The sequence below is a fragment of the Rhincodon typus genome, chromosome 2 (assembly GCF_021869965.1).
Source record: "Rhincodon typus isolate 14 chromosome 2, sRhiTyp1.1, whole genome shotgun sequence".
In the NCBI taxonomy this organism is placed as follows: domain Eukaryota; kingdom Metazoa; phylum Chordata; class Chondrichthyes; order Orectolobiformes; family Rhincodontidae; genus Rhincodon; species Rhincodon typus.
The window spans coordinates 129,011,569-129,034,217 of record NC_063333.1 but is presented as its reverse complement, the minus strand read 5'-3'; the positions used below and the strand labels follow the sequence as shown (position 1 = coordinate 129,034,217).

At 42.4% G+C, this 22,649-nt stretch overlaps 1 pseudogene; it reads right to left on the bottom strand.

Moving 5' to 3' along the window:
* LOC109910932 overlaps window positions 1-22,649 on the bottom strand; it is a 496,846-nt pseudogene that overhangs the window by 118,565 nt on the left and 355,632 nt on the right.

Here is a 22,649-nt window from a genome sequence, read left to right as displayed (position 1 = left end):
AGTGCAGGGTCACATGTATGCATGCTACATTGGCAACACTATACTGTAATGCAGCAGGCTTCACCAATAGAATGGCTGGATGCCTCACAAGAATCATGATTGGGTGCTAAGGGCTACCCTATGCAACTACGACTTCTGACTGAGTTATGCAACCTTTTGACTAAAGACAAGCATAGATGCAATGCTGCCCACTCTAAAGCAATGTTACCCTGTGTAGCTCGATTGGTATATCTGCAGTTGCAAGGATAGCCCATTGGATAGGATATGATGAAAAAGAGCAATTCATTTATGATTATGATCATGTATTTGCAAGGAAATGTCAGCCGTGCCAACTATGTGCCCTCAGAAACTTTTCTATATGCACTGCGAAGGGCTGTTCCTGGCTGGCAGTGGTGATCTGGTACACAGCTGAGTTTTTATTAGGCACTGGCACTGGAAATCTTGGAAGTTCCCAGCAATGATGAGTACTTCCGCTGCTGGAGAGCGTATGATAGCATGAGCATGGTGCCATGGATGTCTGCTGGATACTTATTAAGGTGAGTAGTGGAGAATTGTGTCAGAAAATTTGCTAGAGGTCATAGAGGAAAACCTTCGATGAAGCTCCTCAAAATTGGTACTTCACTGATTTTTGGTCAAATTCAGCCCTCAATTCCAATTCGTATTTTAATCTCCAGGAACACAACTTGGCATACTCTCGCATTATGAATCATACACAGATATCTCTTTAGTTCCACACTGTAGGTTCAAGATTGATTCAATTTTGCTGTAAATCATATTCCAATGGTATGGAATCTCTCTGTAGATGGACCTCCAGGAACTCCCCCACAACTGGAGAATTATGCTCTCTTTTGACAAATAATTTAGTCTTTTTTTAGAATTAATAATACACAGGAATTGGAGTCATTCCACTCTGGAATCGCGCCAAGATTCAATTCAACGGCATTGAAGGCATCTTTTACTTCACGGAAAAGAAAGGAAAGTTTTAGTTTTCCAAAGTCCTTGAGGGAAAGGAGATATAACAAAGACTGCTTGAGAGAAGCCAGTAAAACTCCTGCTCATTCAAGAAGGATCTAGATATTAATTATAGAGTTTATACTTGACAAATCTCATCTTAATGCTTAAGATCTCATGTTGCTAGAATAGTGACCTACTTCAAATGGACCCCAGCAAAGACACTCAGCTATACACCACAAACTTCCAAGATCGATTCCTATTCTGTTGTAAATGAGCTAAAACCACAAAAGGTGTTTCATTGCCCTGGAATGGATAGGGATCAATTTATTTGTACACCAACTGTTCCTCCCGATCCTTCCTAGATAGTCAGCAAGACACTAATGTACTACACGGATATGCAAAGTTACATCATCAATGTCCCCTACTGTGCACAAGTGTAGAATCCAATGTATAATTCCACTCCTTTATTGAAAGAATTAAGCAATTTTGCAAATTTTAACTCTTAAAAGTGTTAACAAGTAAATCGCTCACTAGTTTCAACTTGAAATGTGCAATCTTGTGGTTTCTTAAGTTGTTAACCAAAACAGCAATTAACTCATCTATAATAAGGAAATGTGTTCACAGGGATGATAATTCATGCATTACGTTTAAAATTCTGGCCACTCAGAGAAGATACAGGAATTCTTACCTTGCTTCGAACAAATATCCTGGACTACGCTGTTTTTCATGTGTGTCAAAGTATCAAAGCTTTTTGTGTAAAAAACTCTCTCATCAGCACCAGCAATGAGTTGTAGTTCATTTTCGTTTGCATCTCCCACACCAATGGCATAGACAAAGACCTCTTGTTGCCTTAATTCTGCAGCAGGTCTTGCTACACCATCTGCTGACATTCCATCCGTGACAGTGATCAGGAAACGCCGCACTTTAGTTTGTCGGCTTTGTTCCGCTCTACTGATGAAATTCTTCATGTAGGTTAATGCGTGGCCTGTTCTAGTGCCCCCTCCAACTTGAGGAATTCGCTTAATGGCTTGCATTAATCTTGTTTTGCTGGTATATTGAGTGATTTCCAGTTCAGTTTGTGGATTATCTGCGTACTGTACAACACCAATACGAACCTGGTTTGCTCCAATTGTGAAGAGCTTCACTACCTCTACCAGGAATCTTTTCAAGTCTTGAAAGTTCTCAGGCGATATACTGCCTGAACCATCAATGAGGAAGATGATATCGGCTTCTTCAGTTTCAGAACAGCCTGAAAGAGAAAAAAGCATTGCTTCCGTTATTAAAAAAATCACAGCTGGAATATACAGCAGCATTTTTGATGCGTATCTGAATATTATGTTCTAATTATTGTTTGCTGAAGAATCCTCATCGTTAGAATTCCTTATTGTTAATGCAATTGTTAATGTTAATGCAATATGTAATGCAATTAACAATATACAATATAAACATATATCTGCAGGAGTACGTAGAGCTCTATAATTCAAAGTTTTCAGACAGCATCTCACATATAGCAAGAAATACAGATGCTGGAGTCAGAGACAACAAAGTGTATGGCTGGAGGAACACAGCAGGCCAGGCAGCATCAGGAGAGCTGGAAAGTTGACATTTCGGGTTGGGACCCTCCTTCAGAAATGGGGAGGGGAAAGGGAGCTCAGAAATAAATAGTCAGAGGAGGGGTGGGGCTGGGGAAGGTAGGTGGGATGGTGATAGGTGAGTGCAGGTTGGGTGTGGTGGGGATTGGTCAGTGAGGTGGGAGGAGCATATAGGTGGGAGAGAAGATGGACAGGTTGTGTCAGGTCAAGGAGGCGGGGATGAGAAGGAGGGTTGGACAGTGGATGAGGCCGTGGGTGGGGCGATTTTAAAACTGGTGAATTCTATGTTTAGGCCATTGGGCTTTCGGCTCCCGAGGCAGAACCCGAAACCTCAACTTCCCTACTTCTCTGCTGCCTGGTCTCATGTGCTCCTCTAGCTCCACACTGTGTTTTCAGATAGCATGTTTGTTTTGCAAAGTTCCTGAAGTTTAAGAAAATTGAGAGATGCAATGATAAAACAAAAAGCAATTTGCCTAAACATTAGGGGATAACATTCAAACCAACTTTGATGAAGATATCAAAGGATAAGGGAATCAGGAAAACAGTGTTGAGCTAAACAGTCAACTATGATCTTAGTGAATAGTGGAGCAAGAATAAGCAGCCAATTGGTCTACTTCTATTTCCTTTGTTCACACTGGAGGACTAGTCCAAGCTCCGCATCTAAAATGCCCCTCTGTATAGATTAAACATCATTTGGAGGAATCAATTGATGGTTTTCAATTTGCAGCAGATAAAGGATCAATATCTGTTGCTTGTAGATGAATTCCCGGCAAACAGAGAATTCCTTCATACTTTGGGTAGAGTCTTGTATCCATCATGTCCTGTAATGTTATTATACTGCCTACAAACTCTAGCACTATAAATTGGGCCCAGGTTTTAACCACTAGCCATCTCTGTGCAGCCCATAATAGTGTTGCTAATGCAACTCATTTACTGACAGAGATTGTTAACAGCCTTTATGTTTTTTTTTAAGAATGAGAATGTGTTCACTCCATTATCATGAGAATGTGAATGTCACTGGAAAGTCCAGCATTTCTGGTCCAACCCTAGCTGCCTTTGTGAATGTTGTAGTGAGCTAACTTGGTGGTGAGACAATCTAGTGTAGATGCAGAAGTAAAAAAACAGGCTCCAGTTTTTTGGCTTAATGATAGTTCCAAGCCAGGATGACATATGGCTTGAAGGAATTTGCAGTGATGCTGTTTCCATGAGTCTGCTGCCCTTCCAAGAGGCAAAGGTCGTGGATTTGGAAAGTACTGTTAAAGGAGGCTTGCTGCACAATATTTTGTACATGGCTGCTATACATCAGTGGTGGTGAACAGTGTGACTATTTCTGTGGTGGATATGGTGCCAAACAAGCAGGCTGCCTGGTACTGGATGGTGTCAAGTTCTTCAAGTGTTATTGGAGTTGTGTGTATCCAGGCAGATGGAGAATGTTCAATCACATTTCTAACTTGCATCATGTAGATGATGGATAATGTATTGGCAGTTGAGGGCTACGTTCTACAGTACTGAAATTACAACCTACTACTTGTTCCAAAAGCTACAGTATTTATGTGGCTGGCCATGTTCAGTTTTTACATTTGGGGATTAAGCAAAAAAAAACCCAAAGCTGTTTACCGTCTAAGTTGTTTTTTTGGAAATGGTCATTATCGGGCATGAATGTAACTTGCTAATTATCAGCCCAAGTCTGAACGTTATCCACATGTTGTTGTATTTGGACACAGAGTGCTTCAATTTAATAGGTATGACACCAGCTATCAGAGAATATTCTCCCCGATTTCCACTGACTTTAAGTTTGCTGAGACACCTTGAAATCACACTTGGTTAAAAACTGTCTTGATCACGAACAAAATCTCACCTCCCTCTTGAATTCAGCTCTTTTGTCCATGTTTGGATTTGCTTGCAAGACCACAATAAGGTCAGGAGCCAAATAGTCTTGGCAAAATGCAGATTGAGTGTTAGTCAGGTCGTTATTTGGTGCAAGTGTTACTTGTTAGAACTGTAATAGTGAATGTAGATTGATGATATGGTAATTGGCTGAACTGAATTTGTCCTACCTCTTTGGACTGAACATACTTGGGTATTTTTCTCCATTATCAAAAGCTGCCAATGCTACAGCTGTACTGGAACAATGTAGATAAAAGGGCAGCTAGTTCTGGTCGGAAATCTTCAGTAATACTGACCAGATGTTATTAGGGTCAATAGTTTGCTGTATTCAACACTTTCAACTGTTTCTTGATTTCAATAGGAATTAATTCAATTGGCTGAAGATTGACATTTGTGATCTTGAGTATATCAAGCAGGAAGCTAAGATAGATCACCCACTCTGCACTTCTGGCTGAAGTTGGTTTTAATTTTTTTTTTCTCCAATGCCAAATCACCCTGGACTGAAGATAATTTTTACACTGATGGGCTGGGTTCCTGCCTCATTGAGGATGGGGGATATTTGTGGTCTCGTCCTCTGTTTGGTTGCCTAATAGTCCACCACTATTCAGGAGTGGTTATGGCAAGAGAGCAAATCTTTAATTTGACATGTTGGTTGTTAATTATGCTAAATTATGTGTAGGTGGTGATCATTACCTGGGGACTCACTTGAGCTCCACATTAGGGAGCCCTTTTGTGGTAGACTGGTGGTGTCCCTACCTCTGAGCCAGGACACCTGGGTTCAAGTCCCACCTGCACCAGAGGTGTGTAATAACATCTCTGAACAGGTTGGTTAGAAAATAGGTTGAGTGCCACATTAGGGTACCCACTTGTCGTGTAGTGGTAGTGTCCCTACCACTGGACCGGGAGACCTGGGTTCAAGTCTGGCCTGCTCCAAAGGTGTGTAATAACATCTCTGAACCAGTTGATTCGAAAAATAAGTTGAACACCACAGTGGGTTATTGTTGCAACAGTAGTGCCCCTACCTCTGAGTCAGGAAACCTAGGTTCAAGTCCCACCTGCACCAAAATGTGGTGTAATAACATCTCTGAACAGGTTGATTAACAACAAATTGAGCTTCACATGAATACACAGACTAAAGTTCTGGTTGGGATGCCTGTTGTGATGCAGTGGTAATGTCTGTGCCTCTGGGTCAGAAGGCCTGGGTTCAAGTGGATGGTGTAAAAATAAAGTCACTGCACTAGTAATTCAGAATCTCAGGCTAATGAGATTCAATGGCAGATGGTGAAATTTGAATTTGATGAAAATTTTGAATAAAATGTCAGTTTGAAGGCCACAATGTCAATTGACATTTTCAAAAAAAAAAAACTAGTTCACTAATGTCCATTAGGAATGGACACCTGCCATGCTTATCTGGTCTGGCCTATGTGTGATCCCAGACCCACAGCAACATGGTTGACTCTTAACTGCGTGCTGAAATAGTCTTGACAGCCAATTAGCTTAAAGGCAAGAAGGAATGGGCAACAAGTTTTAGTGATTCCCACATCCTGTATACGAATAAAACAAACTATGCAAGAATTCAAAACATAGGACACAAAAACATCTCCAAATGATTTAGTGCAAGAAGCTTCAAGTTCAAATTGCAAAGTTCAAACTGTGAATGAGGTCACCCTGGTTTTCGAGTTAGTATGAACAGAATTACATGTTGAAGGCAAATGTAAAGGTGAAAGATGTTGAGGCACCTTTTGTATCAGCCATGGTTCAACAGTTGTAGCAATAGTTTCAGAGTCAGAAGATTATATATTCGAAACACAATTCCAGGACTTGAACAGCTCATTGAGGCTGACACTTCAATGTGATATTACATACAATTACATAGAATAGGGCACTGGCTCCTGAAGGACTGCTGCTACTGGGAGATACTGTCCTTTAGAGGAAATGTTAAACCAATGTTCCATCTCCCCTCTCAAATGGACTAAATATTTCATGATGTTACTTTCTAGCAGAATAGAGGATTCCTATGAGTTGCCTTAGCCCTCAACAAAAGTGACCAAAACAGGTAACTTGGTTTCTGCTACACAGCTGTTTATGTCACCTTACCATAAACAAATTTTATCTACTGGAAATTTCAGATGTAGGTCAGAACAATGTCTTCCCTGAGAAATGATAATGTTCCGATGTTAAAAGTGGAAGTGTGATTCTTGCTTAACTCTACGTTTAGCTCAGTAAGGATAATGGGATTGACCTGGGCAGAATTTGACCAGCTGCAGCCAGCAGGTTTGTAGATGAAAACAAAAAATTTGGGAGATCACAGTGGGTCAGGCAGCACCTGTGCAGAGAAATCAAGCTAATCTTTTGAGACTAGATGACACTTCATGATATCCAACATACTTTCTTTTCAGTAAAGATTCCAGCATCTGCAGTCATTTGTTCCTATTAGTTTTGTAGAAGAGTTGGCCCATAAAACTCCCTGGGTGGCCTTCCCTCTGCTCTCTTGCCCACTCCTGACCTTGGCAAATTTTTGGGACATAGTCAAGGCCAAAGGCAAATCCCTCACCTTCCCATAGTTGAAGATTGAGGAGCACAGCGACAAGGGCCGAAGCCTGACAGGTCACTCTGCTCAGGCCTCAGCCAGAATGGGGGATGTGTGCCTTCCTCTCTGGACCTCTTTCTTCCATCAAGCAATACTTGTCTTCCTGAGATATTACCCATGCACTCCTCCTTTCAATCTAAACTCCCTCCTCCCACCCCCTATCTTGTCCTCACTGCAAAGCCTCCTACAATGACCTCCAACCTGGCTCCAGGACTTTGAATCTGTGACTATAGGGTCGTGGCCAGGGTGATCAGTTTGGCCAACAGGTTTCTGAGGTGGGGAGCAGAAATCTTGCTTCCAGTCAATTACCCTTCCTTTGGGTATTAAATAGCTGTGCGGCAATTGGCACCAGAGGGAATAAGTTCCCCAGAGTCAATAAATGTGGAGCTGGAAAAGCACAGCAGGTCAGACAGCATCCGAGGAGCAGGAAAGTCAACGTTTTGGGCTAAAACTCTTCATCAGGACACTGCCTCTTTGGCTAGCAGCTGGGAAAAGGCTTGCCACTTGTAATACACAGCTCCTGCAAAAGGTAGGTATCCCATTTTCTAGAGCTTTCATCCTGAATGTCGAAGAATACAATTTTTTTTAAAAATTGCATTTACATAGTACCTTTCATGATGACTGTCTCAAAGTGCTTTATGGCCAATGAAGTACTTTTGTATTGCAGTGACTGTTGAGGTGTAGCAAATCTGGCACCCAACCTGTTGTCAGCAAACTGCCACAGAGAACAATGTAGTATTGACCATACGATTTGTTTTTGTGATGTTGATTGAGGGTTGAATACTGGCCCAAGAGCACTATGGATAATGCCAAGGGTTTTTTATTGTGTATATGTAAATCATTGATAATGAGGGAGCAGACAAGACCCTGGTTTAAAATGATTGATTAGCACCAATACAGCTCTTCCTTAGTGTTGCACTGGCATGTCAGCCTAGATGTTTGTGCTCAAGTACTGGACTGTGAGTTGAATATAGGATCTTCTGACTCAGTGGAGTGAGCATTACCAACTGGACCACCACTGACACTGCAATTCAGTTCAAAAAGCATCTTAAAGACTCTGTCTTCTCCATCTGAACACACAGATCAAGCTAAAAAATAAACCGACCAATACAAATAAAATTGCAGGTCTCACCATGCTGAAGTTGCTCAATTTGCTCAGGAACTTTCGAAATCGAGTTACGTATCGCATTGCAAATCCTCTTCTGAATGCGTTCCTCCATTTTCTTTAGTTGGTCAAAGTCCTGGAGTATTTGGACATAAGTTCTTGAGGGATATGAGCCAATATGTTGTAGTTCAGACACATCGGCATCTTTGATTCCAAAAGCAAACACTGTAATGCCAGAACGCCGCAGGGCAGTGGCTGGATCTGTCACATTGTCCTGGGATTTGCCATCAGTGATCACCACTGCGATCTGAGGGACACCTTGGTTTATGCGACTACCATACCTTGGGACAAAATATCTCTGCTTGACGTATTCAATGGCTGCCCCTGTGTAAGTTCCTCCCCCTCGGTACGGTAAATTTTGGATCTCTCTCAGGATGTCAGACTTGTTCTGAAAATCGTTCAGATGAATGTTTGGATTTGTAAGCGTGCTGTATTGAACCAAACCAATTCGGACTTTTTCACGCGCAACATCCAAGGCTTTGACAAGATTGTAAAGGAACTGACGCATCAGTTGAAATCTTCCCTCTCCAATGCTGCTCGATTCATCCACAACAAAAACAATATCAGCAACAGTAGCTGTTTGGCACACTGAGAGAAAAAAGAACAAATTATAACAATAAGACTACACCTCTCTTGCACAACGGAACGTTCCAGAACCAGCCCATTATTGTTTACTCACTTGGTGTCACACGGCCGACCAACACATACTGCCCATCCCCAGGTGTTGTAGAGACGGTGGTGGTGAGCTGCCATTTTCCTGATTGAACACTGATGGCGTGTCAAGGTCCTATTAGTGCCCATTGAGGGCTAGATGACTGGAGCTACGTGAATGGTGAGGGAATGAAGTGTGGCGATGCTGAATGGATGAATGAACCCAGAAGAAGGAATGAAGGTGGGTGGGTGGGAACAGCAAGCACATCTGTTCAGAGCTATGGGGCATGGAGAAGGAAATAAATGGGAATAGAGGAGGAACGAAGCAAGGGCTGGGGGAGATGAAACCCGGCCAAGGGAATGAAGCAGGGCTGAGGGAGTGAAGCAGGGCTGAGGGAGTGAAGCAAGGCTTGGTGACTAAAGCAGGGGTGAGGGAGTGAAGCTGGGTTGAGGGAGTGAGGAAGGGCTCAGGGAGTAAAACAGGGGTGAGGGAGTGAAGCTGGGCTGAGAGAGTGAGGCATGGCTTGGTGACTAAAGCAGGGATGAGGGAGTGAAGTAGGGCTTGGGGAGTGAAGCAGGGCTGAGGTACTGAAGCTGGGCTGAGGGAGTGAGGCAGAGCTGAGGGATTGAGGCAGGGCTTGGGGCTGAAGCTGGGCTGAGGGAGTGAGGCTGGGGTGAGGCAGAAGTGAGGGAGTGAAACAGGGCTTGGGGACTGAAGCAGGGCTGAAGGAGTGAGACAGGGCTTGGGGACTGAATCTGGACTGAGAGAGTGAGGCAGGGCTTGGGGAGTGAAGCTGGGCTGAGGGAGTAAGGCAGGGGTGAGGCAGTGAGGCAGGGCTTGGGGACTAAAGTTGGGCTGAGGGAATGAGGTAGGGATGAGGGAGTGAGGCAGGGCTTGGCGACTAAAGCTGGACTGAGGGAGTGAGGCAGGGCTGGAGGAGTCATACAGGGCTGAAGGAATGAAGCAGGGCTTGGAGAGTGAAGCTGGGCTTGGTGGTAGGGACTGGGATGAAGCAAGGCCACAGAAATAAAACAAAGCTGAGGAAACGAAGCAGGGCTTGGGGGATGAAGAAGGGCAGGGAAAATCACAAGGAAAATGAATGAAGCTGAGAGTTGGGGAAGATCTGATCTTGCTGCAGCAGTTGAAAAGGGTCAAGAATCATTACGTGTCTGAGGCTGGTAGGGTTGCTCTGGATTTATAGTCCACAGATTGGAATTTTGTTCTGAGGAGGAGCTGCCAGAAAAGAAGGATTCAATTTTCAGGTCCAGAGCAAAATGTGCCAATGATGGACGTGATTTGGGTTATGCGAGGAGCTGGCTTTGACAGTGCATTCATCAGCTTTAAGGAATGCTTCTGAGCCTGGGCTCTGTTCGATACAACCATATGACTGGCTTGCTTGCATTCTAAAAGGGGAATTTCAAGGAAGAATTGCTGCATTGCAAGATTTATGATCCAAATCAATGGCCACAAGCTTAAAGGGACAATGGCACGATGAAGCTAGAAGTGACTAAGGAACAGAAAGTAGGGAGCAATGCTGAACCATTGTTTTCTCAGACAAGGCAGAAACATACAGTGGTATTCTGCAGAAATCATTGTTAAGACCATGACTGTGTTTAATGTTTTATAAAGATCACTTTATTTTTTGGATTGTGGACTTAAAAATTGGACAGTACACTGCTTTAAACCAAGGGGCTGTGGAAAAGATGTGGCAGTTTTAAAAGTAAAGAGTTACCAGGATTCAATGCGCAATGTAATGTGTAAGGTTCACTTATTGAACCAGTGGAGGAGGATGACAGAAATCTGAGCTCTGCAGGTTGTTTTGCCCAGTGGTAGACTTTTGATCGGTTTTTCAACCTGGACCAGTTTTATGTGTGTTCAAGACTTCTTGGCTTGGTCCTGAGCGAGAAGTTACAATATTATGTTTGGACAATACAGCAGAAACATTTAGTCTATCTCTTCCTCCCTTCTGTGATTGGAAAAGTAAAAGAAAAGTCTGAGGAGCTAGCTTCTCCATCCCATCTGCTAATTCCCTTCTTGGATGGTAAAGAGGGAAAATCAACTTCAGAAAGGGTGAACTAAATTGACGGGTAAATTAGAGGTGTAATTGCATGCCAGGGCTAGGAAACAAGGATGTTTGAAGGACTAGCATAACATTTGGCTTGAAAATAAATATAGGAGAAACACATATACTTCAAGTAGTGAGATACTGGAATCAGTTCACACTGAGTGACAGTGAAAGTAGGTTGACCATGAACAGGAAACAAAGACGTCAGAAATAAAGATGGCAGAAAAATATGAGGTAAGGGAGTTGGAGTTGAAGAGAATGAAAATGATCAAACTAGAAATCAGAATGGCAGAGAAAAAGAGAAGGCAAAAACGGAAAGCATGAAAATAAGCTTAAAGAGCTACTGTTATAGAGTCATACAGCACAGAAACAGACCCTTCAGTCCAACCAGTTCATGCCAAACATAATTCCAAACTAAACCAGTCCCACCTGCCTGCTCCTGGCCCATATCCCTCTAAACTTTTCCTATTCATATATCTATCCAAATGTCTTTTAAATGTTGAAATTGGACCCACATCCACCACACGCGAACTACCCTCTGTGTAAAAAATTTGCCTCTTATGACGTTTTTAAATCTCTCTCCTCTCATCTTAAAAATGTGCCCCCTAGTCCTATTACATTGTCCTTATCTACCCTTTCCAAAACATTTTATCAGATTAGTTAATCATGATTTAGCTTTTTGAAATCCAGACTGACTTTCTTTTTCTCTATATACACATCCATCACTTCCTTTGTTACAGATTCGATAAATAATATAACATTGAGTGGTCTATTTTCCCTAATTGGTTCAGTGGTTAGCGCTGCTGCCTCACAGGACCAGGGGCCCAGGTTCAAGTCCACCCTTGGAGTCTAAAGATGTGCAGGTTAGGTGGATTGACCATGTTAAATTGCCTCTAGTGTCCAGGGATGTGTAGGCTACATGGATAAGCCATGGGAAATGCAGGGTTACAGATGTGTATGGGGGGGGTAGGTGGTGGTCTGTGTGGGATGCTCTTCAGAGAGTCAGTGTGGATTTGATGGGCTGAATGGCCTGTTTCCATACTGTAGGGATTCTATGAAGATCTGCTATTTCTCACTGTTTTACTGACATAAGAGTAACATTAGCTGTTGGTCACCATTGGAGTCACTCTGGCACTTTTCCCTCAGTCATGGAACTTTTACATATAAAGTAGCGTCTCTGGAATCTCCTCCCTAGTTTCCTTATCTATTTGCAGATGTACACTGTCCAGATCTCTGATTTTTTTTTTCCGGATGTATTTCTGTCAGTTAGTTAGTGAACAAACTATTCAGTAAAATAATTCCGCCCCACACTTCCTTCAAAATCCTTTAAGTTTCCTTTCCTTTTCAAATGTATATTCCATTTCCATTTCGAAAGTCATTATTGAATCTCTTCTTACTACCTTTCATGCAGTCCATTCCAGATTATAAGAATTTATGACATTAAACAAAGTCTCCTCACCTCCTCTGTAGATTTTAAAGACATTTTAAAAGCAAAAAAAAAAACAAAATCTGGTGACCTCTTACCTGCATGTGTCTTCCAGTCGTCTGGTCTATTAGGCACTAAAGGGACATAAAATGGATAATTGATTTGACATCTGAACAGTATTTAAGTCATTACTGTTGAAGAGATGCAATAACATTTAAAAACCGAAAACATCATATAAAAATACTTGAGTTCAAGTTGAAATACTTTGAAAATGCTTAAGATGCGAGGAGAGGGTGAGAAGGGAGGCAAGTCGGGACGTAAGTGAGGGGCAAAACAAGAGTCAACAGAGCCTGTTCCATCAGCATTTACTGCAGTTATACTGAATCGTACAACCCTATATCCCTCATGTGAGTCATTCCCACAAATAATGTATTCTCAATGGAAGAAGCTGTAACTGTACTATATAAACTTATAAACATAGAAATTGCAGGAAAAGCTCAGCAAGTCTGGCAGCATCTGTGAAGAGAGATCAAAGTTAATCTTCCGACTCCTGTGACCCCTCCTCAGAACTAATATAAAGTTCTGTTTCAAATCAGTACAATAATGTTTTCTGTTGGAGGTATTCAGTCTCTTCCTTGAAGAACAGAATTACAGTAGAGGTCCGAATCTTGCTAACAGCGAACATTGTATTGTCAATAATCTAAATCTTAAAACTGAAGACAGCAAAAAGCTAAGTTTCATGAGCAAAGCCTCAGCTTTAGGGCATCCCCATGGCTCAGTGCCTCACGGCACCAGGGACCCAGGTTTCATTCCACTTTTGGGTGACTGTGTGGAGTTTGCATATTCTCTCTGAGTCTGTGTAAGTTCCACTGAGTGCTCCAGTTGCCTCCCACAGTCTAAAGATATGTATGTTAAGTGGATTGGGCACGCTAAATTGCCTATAGTGTCCAGGGATGTGCAAGCTAGGTGGATTAGCCATAGGAAATACAAGATTACAAGGATTTGGTTGGGGGCGGGGGGGGAGTGAGGCTGGGTGGGATGTCCCTCAGCTGTCTCAATTTCTCTTCTCCATACACTCAGTCTAACCTAGCTCCCTCTCAATTTGTAGTGATTGGTTCTGTCATCTGAAACTAAGTTTCCCTTGAGCACGTTGACGAAGGTGACACTGTTGTTTGAAGATCTGAACGAAGGGAGAGTAAATTCCAGATAAACCTAACTTGAACATCAGGCCATAATTTTCATCACTGATGCTCATCCCATCTCCTCTGGAGACGTTCCCTGCATTGTTTCCATCCACAAAGCCTGCTTCCAACACCTTCCCCTCATTCACAAACAAGTTCAATTGAGACATTCAAAAGGACATTAGATCATGATTAAAATAGAAAGAATATTCAAGGAAAAGGTAGGAGAATGGTCCTAAGTCACAACCCTCATTCAGAAACCCAGTGCAGACATGACGGACCACATAGCATCCTTCTGCATTGGAACAATCTGGTGATTCTGTGAACAGGTAGCCCCATTGTTTCAGCCTATTCTTGCTCCTCTGAGCTGATTTCTTCCTATCTCAACATTTATTTTTCACCACCTACATCTGTAATAAGTCAATAGTTTCCAGTTTCCTTTTTTCCACAGATGTCCAGTTGGTACACAACTCCAAACTGAACCACTACAACCTAAGGAATACTACTCACTGAGTCACTGTGGGACCTATTGTTATTTAAGACAGTAGATCTCACAATCCGTGCCCCTTGCAGTAGTAATAGGCTTATTCCTGTAACTTGCAGTTTAGGGGCTCAAGTTCTACTCTTGGTCCATTTGCAGAAACAGTTATTTAGTATTTTGGGGCATTCCTGGGATTGTTCATTCAGGATTACACCGTACTTCAATTTTTGATCTGACTGGTGTGGGAAGAGTTTTGCTTTAATCCGTATTATCTCAATGAAGTGTATTTAATAAAATGAACCATGCTCTTACACTGTTCAGGGTCGCAATAATCTCAAAGTAAAAGGTAAAGGTAAAATTGCCACAATCCCATCAGGCCATAGGGCTGCTCTACCATTAGAGAGAGAGAGACAACAGATGGTGGTTTAACCTGGTCACCACACCTCAGGTGAATCTCAAAGTAACTTGAAGTCAACTTTAGTTATGAGTGGCACAAAATGGAAAAAAAATGGCAGAGAGTTTGACTGATGCTTGGGTAAAACAAAAGCAGTTTCAGTTTATGTAGGTGCATCACCCAGACCAGACTGTCCTACAGCCCCTAAGAATGAAAGATTATCAAGCAAACCAAGGTATAAGTCTCAGGTTATGTTCAAATGAATTGAGCATTTACATTGTGTATTTTGCTTCCTTTTTTTATAAGAATATTGGAGAAATTTAGGGAGAAAGAATATTTCACTGAGAGTCAAACATCATTCAACCAAAGAGTGTGGGCTGGATTTTACACTCCTCCACTGGCTGTTTTGTGAGCAGGGAGGTTTGTAAAATATAGCACATGACCTGCCTGCATCTACAAATCCCCACCAACCTGACTTCAATTTTGTGAATGGGAGTGGAGACAGTCGAGTGACCCATTAATGGTCACTTAAGAGCCTTATTCCACTCGTGCTGTTTTTTCACTCAAGCCATATGCCAAGGGAGATGCCTACCTGCTTTAACACTGCAGCTTGGCATCAGAGAAGAGGTCCTTTCTTATTTAACATGCTCAGCCTCTTAAACACTACTCCCCAGGCCCCTTGCTTGGACAAACTGGCCTTGAGGCAGCTTGACAAAGCTTGAAGTCTCTATAATGTCCTTCAGATCAGGGACAACCTGCAGTCCCAGCACTTGCTTGAACCTGGTGCTGCTGGGATTACAAAGGAGCCGTCTGTCCAATGAACTAACAGCTCTCTGTTGTGGGACATCACACAGAGATAAAGTGGAAGCCTTGCCTTGCAACAATCAACTCTGCTGCCAGTGTTAAATTGCTGCAGGGCAGGCAGCAGTGTCACCAATGGGCTCACCCCTGAACTCAGGTGGGGGTCTATGGTATCTTGTAAAATCCAGCCCTATGTTTCATTTCCAATTGGCATGGAAAGGCAGCACACTGCGAGCAGAGACATGTTGAGTGACCAAAGGCAGGAGAGAGCAGTGGGGCAGCTAGGAGCAATGACACTTCCCATAATATGGTGAATTATATTTGATAACTTTGGATGTGAAGAATCTTAAAGTAGTAACAGCTTAACTAACTTTCTGTACCACTTGGCATTTCTGGGACATCTGCGGAAGAGCTGACTAAATTGGTTGTTATAGTGGTTATATCTTTTGCCATTTTAGTCGGATTGATTACAGAGGAGGTCTGGTAAATGTAACTGCGTGAAAATGCCACATTTTCCAGCTCATTCCGATCAGAATTCTTTGCACCAATGGGGAGAATTTTGATGCCATCACTTTTCAAAGCTGCGGCCGCCCTTGTAACATCATCTTGCGATCTCCCTGAAGTAATTACTATTGCAATTTGCGGAACTCCTTCCAGCTTTCGACTTCCCGCTGTTGTTACAAAGAAGTTTGTGCGTAGGAAATCCATTGCACGCCCCGTGTTCAATGCTGATCCACCTTTAAATCGGAAATTCTTCTTTAGGTAGGAAACCAGCTCGCTCCTATCTTGAAATTTATTGAGTAAGAACTCAGTTTTCGCTCGATCACTGTACTGAGCCAGTCCAATCCGGTGTCTGTCAGCACCAATGTCCATTTTGTTGAGCATTTTTATGAGGAAATTCCGCAGCTGATGAAATAATGCACGCGTCATATTATCAGATCCATCAAGGAGAAAGACAATGTCGGCATATTGTTCTGTAGGATCAGAGACAAAATCTGAATCAACAAAAAAAAATCTATATATCTGAATAGCATTCTGAGTATCACTACTGTTTTGGCTATTGATGTCATTTATTCAGTCATCAACACTCATTACCCAGACCAGATAGCAAAAGAACATTGACAATTGCAATTTTAAACAAATTGGCTCGCAATTGTTTTGGAGTGAGCTAAATGTATGGAAGATGTAACAGTATTCACTGTACAAGATTCCTAACCCTGGAACTACTGTTTTATTATTAAAAAGAGAGGTGAAAAGCAGCTAAATATAACATATTTAACTGGAAACACTTGTGTGGCAATCTTGTCATCAGTGTGTCAACATGGATCACTTGCTAGCACTTGTTAGAAGACAATTGCCTTGAGCCATTACAATGCCTTGTGATGGTTCTTAGCCTCTGCAGAATTCTATAGTGACTCTGCTGAGGTCCACTTAATTCTCCAGCCATTGTGTGTTTATACAAAACAGTCTAGCTGTTCCCAATGTGGAGTAAGACTCACTCTCAACTGTATTTATTTACATTACAATATTAAATACAGCTCTCTGGTACAGTTCAAAAGCTGAGTTAAATGGACTTTCAATGTTCTCCTACGCTCAGTTATGCTTCATCGACTTTGCTGCCTGATCTGTCTCTGATGTCACCTGACCGTTACATCTTTATTATCAGCATATTCATTTGCCATCATGCTGTACCATAGATGTAGGTGCAAGTCCCACTCCAAAGACTTGAGCTTATAAATCTTAGCTGACACTTCAGCACAGTAGTGACAGAGTAAAGCCATGTTGAGGGTATTATCTTTCAGATGAAACATTAAAGCAAAGCTGCACCTTCTCTCCAAAATGGAGATCAAAGATCCCCATAACATTTATTTTGAAGAACAGCGGTCTTGATCATATTTATCCTCAATCAACACTCCTTCCACTCTTGCCACAAAAGAAGCAAAATACCTGGCCACTGTGTTTCTGGCTTTCTGAACAATGACTGCCCCTGAAAAATAATTTATTATCAGGAAACACTTTGGGACATCCCAGTGTTGTAGATATAAATTCTAGTCTCTCTGTCTGAAAATAGTACCCTTCTATATTGTCCCTGTTTCCCAACTTACTAACAGGGTAAGTGGGAGAGAAATAACAATGGCGAGTGATTAAAAGCTAGAATAAATGATGGAGATTACAAGAGATGTATTTAGACAGAGAGAGAGGCAGGGAAAGAGAACGATCCAAAGAGTGGTTAATAAAGATACAGACCAAGTCAGTGGGAGATAGGCAAAGAGACAGAATGATGGACAGAAATTAAGAGTGGAGAAATAAAAATTGTTACTTTGCTTCCTAACCAAGGTTATCTTGTCTGTACAACATATCTCCAGCTTCCCTGACCCCAAGACCACCAATCACTGAACTTCGTTTCCTGATCTCCATGTTTTTCATTATTTTTAACCCCCCCTCTCTCCTGTGGTTATCCCGTTCTCCCTTAGATCTGCCATCATCTATGACCCTTTCCTCAGAAACTTGTAACCCTTGACTTGCTCATCCTGGCAAACTACAATCTCATCTCCAACCTTCCTTTCTTTCCAAAAGTCCTTGCAAGTGCAGTCATCTCTTAGGTCAGTGTCCTCCTTTTCAGAAAGTCCATGTTTGAATCCTCCAATTATATTCACTGCATCCTATCCCAATGGCTCTTATCGAAATTACAAATAGCATCTTAGGTGACTTATGTGGGTAAACTATCTTTCAGAATCACCTACCCACAACCTTTGGCAGGGCTAAGCATACCATTTTCCTTTAACTCCACCCTATAGTTGTCTAGTTGGGTGTTAGCTGCTTGCATGTAGTTACATTCTTATCCGTCCAGTTGAGAATCACATGCAATAACTTCTCTTCCTGTTTCTGCACTATTAGCTCTGGTGGTCACTAAGGATCTATCCTTGGCATTCTCTTCTTTCTCATACACATGCCACCCATCAATAACATTATCCAAAAACACTGTATTGGTTCAGAAATTTCCATATTCATGCAGCATTCAACAACAAAAATTTCAGTTATGGTTTTTAACCTCTGCATCGTGCATTCATGTGCAACCCTAGAGTTTTGAGCACATTATCCAGGCTAAACATTCTAAAGCAGTACTGAGGGAGTGCTGTATTGGCATAGGTGCCATCTTTTGGATCAGAAATTAAATGGAAGACACAACCACCTCAGGTGGATGTGAAAGATTTACAGGCACCATTTGGAAAAGAAAGAAAGAACTTCAATTTATAGACCATCTTTCATGACCTCTTGATCTCCCAAAGCTTCAAAGCTTTTTAACACTAACAAAAACCTTTGATGTACTTCTGCAATGAGGGCCATTTGCACGCAGCAATATCACATAAACAATGATGTAAAATTGACCTGGTAATCTCCAAGAGATTAGAACATTCCTTTTTGCATTATGCCGTTGAATATTTTACATACACCTGAAAGGGCAGATCCTGCCTTAATTAAACTTTTCACATAAAGGACAGCATCATCTAAATGTGACACTCTCTTGGAACTACACTCAAGTATCAACATGGATCATATGGACACATCTTTAGAATAAGCAATCAGATTCTCTGTTTATAGTTTGCCTTCCGAATTGTTTGCTGCACCTGCACACCATTGTTAGTGACTCATGAACAAACATATCGAGGTCCTTTTAGGTATTAACACTTTCCAATCTCTCACCAATCAAGAAATGCTCTGCACCACTGTTCCTCCTGCCAAAGTGGATAACCTCACATTTCTGCACACTATGTTCCACCTGCCATTCTCTTGCCCAATCACTTAGCCTGTCTAAACCCTCAAAATCTCTTTGCATCTTCCGCACAACTCTCATTTGCACCAAGATTTGTATCATCTACGTACTTTGTACGTTACAATTGTTCCCCACCCCCAAATAAAGAACAAGGAACAGTACAGCGTAGGAACAGGCCCTTCGACTCAGCACCAACACATGTTGCTTTTCTAAACTAAGAAGCTTTTGTCTCTATGTGGTCCATATCCCTCTCTAGCTGTCCATTCAAATATCTGTCAAGATGCCTCTTAAACATTGCTGTGGTGCTTGCTTCTACCATCTCCTCTGGCATCATCAGAGGAGCAGGAAAGTTGACGTTTTGGGTTTGGACCCTTCTTCAGAAAAGACCCTTTTCTGAAGAAGGGTCCTGATCCGAAATATCAACTTTCCTGCTCCTCAGATGCTGCTCGGCCTGCTGTGTTCCTCCAGCTCCACACTGTGTTGTCTCAAACCAGATAACATCCTGGTAAACCTTTTCTGTACCCTCTCCAAAGCCTCCACATCCTTCTGGTCGTGTGGCGACCAGAAGAGAATGCAGGTGTTCCAAATATGGCTAAGTGGAAGATCTATACAGCCGCAAAATCACTTGCCAATTTTAATTTTCCATGCTCCGACCGATGAAGACAAGCATGTCATACAGCTTCTCGACCACCTTATCCACTTGTGCCTCAGTATGTTAATACTTCTAGGTGTTCTGCCATTTACTGTATACTTCTTGCACTAGACCTTCCAAAATACATCACTTCACATTTGTCTGGATTAAATTCCAAATGGCATTTCTGTGCCCAAATCTCCAGTCAATTTTCTTTCTTACTTTATGCTCTGGAAATCCTCCTCATTATCTGCAGCTCCCTCAATCTTTGTGACATTTGCAAACTTACTAATCAGGCCTCCTATATTCTCCTCCAAATCATTCACATGTATTACAAACAACAGGGGTCCCAGTACCCATCCCCACAGAACCCCGCTGATCACAGAGCTCTAGTCAGAAAAATACCTTCCACCTCTACCCACTGTCTTCTATGACCAAGCCAGTGCTGTATCTGTCTTATTGGCTCACTGCAGGTCTCACTTCACCTCCTTTATCAGCCTGCTATGAGCGACCTTGTCAAAGACCTTGCTAAAGACAATATAGACAATATCCACTGCCCTGTCTTCATCAATCATCTTTGTCACTTCCTCTGAAAGATCAATCAAGTGTGTGAGAAATTACCTCTGCCAGGTAAAACCATGCTACCTATCGTTAATAAGTCCTTATTTTTCCAAACATGAGTAAATCATTTCCCTAAGAATCTTCTCCAATAGTTTCCTTACTACTGACGTAAGGCTCACAGCCCTGTGATTTCCTGGATTATCCATGTTGCCCTTCTGAAACAAAGAAACAACGTTGGCTATTCTCCAGTCCTCTGGGACCTTTCCCATGACTAAAGAGGATACAAAAATTTGTTAGGAGGCCCCAGCAGTTTCCTCATCCACCTGCCTCAGCATTCTGGGATAGATCTCATCAGGTCCTGGAGGCTTGTCTGCTTTAATGCTTTTCAAAACACCCAATATCACCTCCTATTTTATGTTGACATGTCCTGGAATATCAACATACCATCCTAAAGACTCACCATCCACCATGACCTCTTTTATGAATACCAATGCAAAGTATTCCTTAAGGCCCTTATCCACTTCCTGCGGCTCCTTGCATGAACTCCCTTCTTTGGACTTACCCTTTCCCTTATTCCTTGTATATGTATAAAACACCTTGGGATTTTCCTTAGCCCTATTTGCCAAAGACTTTTCATGGCCTCTTTTGGCTCTCCTAAATCCTTGTTTAGGTTGTTTTCTACTTTCTTCATATTCTTCCAGCGCTCTGTTTGTCTTCAGTTTCCTAAAACCTACATATGCCTCCTTTTACTTTCTAAGTTCACAATTTATCTTAACATCCAAAGCTCCCAAATCTTGCCATCCTTCTCCTTCATTTTCACAGGAACATGCTGGTCCTGAACTCTAATTCTTTGGCCTTTAAAGGATTCCAACACGAAAGATGTGGATTTACCCTCAAATGACCATCCCCAATCTACATTGCCTGGTTTCTGCCTAATATTGTCGTAGTTGGTCTTCCCCCAACCTAGTACATTCACCTGAGGAACTCTTATCCTTATCCATAAGTAACTTTAAACTTACAGAATTATGGTCACTGTTCCCGAAATGCTTCCCTACTCAACTTTTGATCAACTGGCCAGGCTCATTTCCTGATAGCAGGTCTAATATGGCCCCTTCCCTGTTTATATACTTATTCAAGAAACCGTAGTAAACACATCTAACAAAACCGCTTTCAAGGGCCCCCGGCCCCCAAAACCTCTATCCAATCCCCTTGCAATAAGGGAATCCCAGTCAATCTAGGATAAATTAAAATCTCCTACCTCAACAACCCTGTTGCTTTAAATTTTTACATAATCTGTTCATACATCTGTTCTTTTTTCTCCCACTGGCTGTTGAGAGGCCTGAAGTACAATCTCATCAAAGTAATTGCACCCTTTCTGTTCCTGAGCTTTACCTAGGTGGCCTCACTAAATGAGCCCTCCCAGGTATTCTCCCTTAGTACAGCAATGACTTTTTCCTCAATCAGTCTCACAACTACCCCACGTCTTTTACATCTCTCTATAACTCAGCGGAAACATCTAAATCCTGAAATGTTAAGCTGCCAGTCTTGTCCCTCTCTCAACCAAGTCTCTGTAATAGCTACAGAATGATAGTTATATGTATTAATCCAAGTTTTAAGTTCATCTGCCTTACATCATACTCCTCTTGTTAAAACAAATTCACTTCAGACTCCGAATCAGTAATTTCTCCCCATCTGTTCTCCCTCTTAGCCTCACCGGCCTTAGCCTATAACTCCTCCTCTGTCATTTCACTTGCTGACCCACTGCACTGGTTCCTGTCCCCTGCCACACTAGTTTAAACCCTCACAAGTGACACTAGCAAACTGCCTGCCAGGATGTTAGTGCTGCAACAGTCCTTCTTGTACAGGTCCCACCTGCCCTGGAAGACCTCCCAATGATCCGCATACCTGAAGCCCTCCCTCCTACACCAGCTCCTTAGCCTCAAATTTACCGTACTATCTTCCTAGCCTCATTAGCACATGATATATGATTCACACACTAATCACTTGCTTTCTCTGTGCCCATGTGACCTGTATGTAAATGGTCGAGCATGTCTTAACATAGACCTTGAAGAATTATAGACACAGCAGGCCAAGCAGCATCATAGGAGCAGAGAGGCTGACGTTTCGGGCCTAGACCCTTCATCAGAAAAGGGGGAGGGGAAGGGGGTTTTGAAATAAATAGGGAGAGAGTGGGAGGCGGATAGAAGAGGGATAGAGGAGAGGATAGGTGGAGAGGAAACAAACAGGTCGAAGAGGCGGGGATGGGGCCAGGAAAGGTGAGTGTAGGTAGGGAGTTAGGAAGGGGATAGGTCAGTCCAGGGAGGACGGACAGGTCAAGGGGGCGGGATGAGGTTGGTCGGTAGGAGATGGAGGTGCGGCTTGGGGTGGGAGGAGGGGATAGGTGGGAGGAAGAACAGGTTAGGGAGGCAGGGACGAGTTGGACTGGTTTTGGGATGCGGTGGGGGGAGGGGAGATTTTGAAACTTGTGAAATCC